The sequence below is a fragment of the Tupaia chinensis genome, unplaced genomic scaffold, assembly GCF_000334495.1.
Source record: "Tupaia chinensis unplaced genomic scaffold, TupChi_1.0 Scaffold000619_1, whole genome shotgun sequence".
Lineage (NCBI taxonomy): Eukaryota > Metazoa > Chordata > Mammalia > Scandentia > Tupaiidae > Tupaia > Tupaia belangeri.
In genome coordinates, this window is record NW_006160139.1 from 1,581,474 (window position 1) to 1,584,960 (window position 3,487).

The following is a 3,487-nucleotide window of genomic DNA, read 5'->3' on the forward strand; positions in this document are numbered from 1 at the left end:
CCTCCTGGGATATGTGTATATTTGGGCATTTTATGGTTTCTAGTATTTCTTGTGCATTATCTTCAGTTTTCTTGGCTATTTTCTCAGTATTTTTGATAAGTTTTTTTTAAGTGATTGGCTTTGTCTTCTACTTCTGATATTCAATATTCTGCATGGTCTAGCCTTCTTTTGATATTTTTGAGGGATATTTTAATTTCCTGTATTATAGCCTTCATGTCTAACAGTTACATTTTATTTTCTTTCATGGTATCCAATTCCTCTTTCATATCATGGAGGGACTTCTTCATCTCTTGAAGCTCAACCTCTCTTTCCTCTTGCATCTCATAGGATTTTGTTACCATAAATATTCTAAATTCTTTTTCTGAAATTTCAGTAATATGCTCTAAATTTTCCCTACTTAGGGATAGGTTATATTGTTCCCTTGGTTGTGATGTGTGGTACTTAATTCTCTCATCCTTTAGGCTCTTTAATTTTTAGTCATTTGGTAATGTATTCCCTTATGGTCAATTTGTTGGAGAGGGATTCAGTGACTGTGTGCTCATGTGTTGCCCCTCACTGTGAAATAATTCAATGCTTTTCTCTCCTTTCCATTAAGTCCTCAAATGTGGGAATCACAGGTGAAATTTACCAACTGGATTTATGAAAGGGAATTTCACTAATTTTACAATCACTACAGTGATGTGCAAAGAATTCTCCAAAACTCACAATGCTCAGATGGTTAGTTACTATAAACATAATTGTATCTAGGCAGAGAGTAAGGAATGAGATGGGGGTGTGGTGAAAGGGGAACTCTCTTACATTGCTGGTGGGAATGTAAATTAGCCCAAACACTGTGGAGAACCATTTGGAGATTTCTCAAAAATGTACAAATAGAACTGCCATATGATTCAGCAATCTCATTTCTTGGCATCTAACCAAAGGACAGAAGAATTTCTCATTGGAAAAGTGCTTGCACATCGATATTTATCGCGGCACTTTTCACGATTGCTAAGACATGGAACAAACCCAAATGCTCCCGTATGGCTGAATAAATTGAAAAACTGTGGCACATATACTCTATGGAATACTATCCACCCACTAAGAACAACAAAACCCTGGCTTTTGACAGAAAGTGGAAGAATATGGAAGATTTACTGCTGAGTGAAGCAAGCCAGGCTATGAAGGAGAGACACTGTATGTCCCCACTTAATATATACCCAATGTCCACACTCTATAACTGAAAAAGATAGGCTAAAGGATGTACAAACACAAGAGATGGATGTTAATGCCAGATATAGTGTGTGTGGAGGAGTGAGACCTTGGGAAAAACATTTGAAGGAAGTATATGAAGACAGCATTGTTGAGACAGGGAGGTAGTGTTGTTATATTTTGATCAACTCGACTGGGGAGAAATGTTCCTATATTGAAATGATCACCTTGTAAGCTAAATAATGTGATTGAATGTATTTAAAAATGTAAATAAAAATACAAATAAATAAATAAATAATAAAAAATGAGAGTAAGGGATGAGAAGTAAAAGAGAAAAGTAAGGTAAAGAAAAAAAGGTAGGAAACAGAACTAGGGTGAGAAGGCAAAGAAAAAATAAGGAAAGTAGTAGAAGAAAAAAAAAATCACTTCCCAAAAATGAAATTGGGGTAAAAGTGGAAAAGTAGGTCTTGGTAGGAGACACTGGCTAGGGAGATTTCACAGCCATGAAGTTGAACCCAGAGGCCCAAAACAGGCAAGATTAGAGGTGGCTAGCAACTTTCTGTCCTAGGTGAGCAAACAGAGATTAACAAAGGCCCAAAGAGAGCAGAGAGCTGTTTTTATAAAAAGAGGGAAAAAAAAAGTTAGAAGAGACAGGGGACAGCAAGAGGGAGCAAAGCAGCTATCCTACCTGGCTAATGCTAGGTCTTGGTTGGGGACACTGGCTGGAGGAGACTTCATAGCTGTTATGTTGAACCCAGAGGCCAAAAACAGTCAAGCTTGGAGGTGGCTAGCAGCTTTCTGTCCTAGGTGAGAAAAAAGACAGAGATTAACAAAAGAAAGGTCAAAGAGAGAAGAGAGCTGCTTTTCAAAAAGAGGGAAAAAAGTTAGAAGGGACAGAGGACAGCAAGAGGGAAAAAAGCAGCTATCCTACCTGGCTAAGGCTGGATCCTGCTGGAGGACACTGACTTGGGGAGACTTCACAGCCATGAAGTTGAATCCAGAGGCCCAAAACAGGCAAGCTTGGAGGTGGCTAGCAGCTTTCTGTCCTGGCTAATGCTGGGTCTGTCTGGGAACACTGGCTGGGGGAGACTTCACAGCCATGAAGTTGAACCCAGGGGCCAAAAACAGGCATCCTTGGAGGTGGCTGGAAGCTTTCTGTCCTTGCTAGTTCTGGGTCTGGGTGAGGGACACTGCCTTCCATCCCTCCTCTTCTGAGAGGCTGCTTCCAGCTCTGGAAGTCAGCAGCTGTTAGGGTCAAGCTGGGGTTTGCACTCCTGAAGACCACCCTGACCCAAAGACTACACCAGCAGGGGTTCTTGGAGGACCTGCATCTCTGTGGATCCAAGTACATGGCTAGTTCCAGCCTGCAGGTGGCACTGTAGCCACATGTGGATGGCAGAAGGAGGCTGGCACTCGACCACAGCTGAGACAGAGGAGGCCCCTTCAGTGTTCTGCACACCCCCATGTCCAAGTCCTGGCACCTATCAGGCCTCAGCAGGGACCTGCAGGGTAGAAGTGGGTGGCTAGGAGGAAACTCAGTGGTTAAGGTGTGGGGACCCATGGCAGAGGGTGGAGGACATTGTAAGGAACTGGCAGGATGGGGGTGAGGGATGAGGAGTAGGCTAGTTAGTCAGGGCTGGAAACCAGTGGCAGGGTGGGACACAAAGCAGGGACCTGCAATGTGGGGGCACCCTGCTCAGGAAAAGCCAGCCTAGCCATTTCCTGTTGTTGTCAAAGGTAGGAGAGTATGGAGGATGGTTTGGTTTCAGTGGCTCTTTCCCCTCCCAGGTGTCTGTCCAGGTCACACTGCCTGGCCTTCCTCCAGATGGAAATCCTAGGCCCTGTCCCACCAAGCCACAGGACCGTTGGAAGGCATGGGCCCCACAGTTTGCCAGCCCAGGACAGCAGTGGTGATGCTGGGCCCACCAGCTGACTAACTGGACGTGGGGTAGGAGTTGGAGGCCTCTGGGTTCAGGCAGAAATTGTCCCACTGCCTGGAGGCTGGGTTGGGGGATACTCAAGTTGCCCCTTTGTTAGGTAGGACCTGGAGGTGTCAGGTCTTAAGGATAGGGTGGCTGTTTTTTCAAGGAGTTGTTTTCTATGAAAAGTCCCTTCACTGCTCAAGACATAAAGCTGCTGTTGGTGAAGATGTGTGAAATACAGCCAAATGTGTCCTATCTCCAGGAAGGCATGGCACCTTCTGCTTTAGATCTGGGCCACTCCTGCTGGCCTTGGGGACTGAGTTCTGAATAGTGCATGCCCACCCCCAGGTGGGAATGCTGAGCCCTGAGGAGCAGCA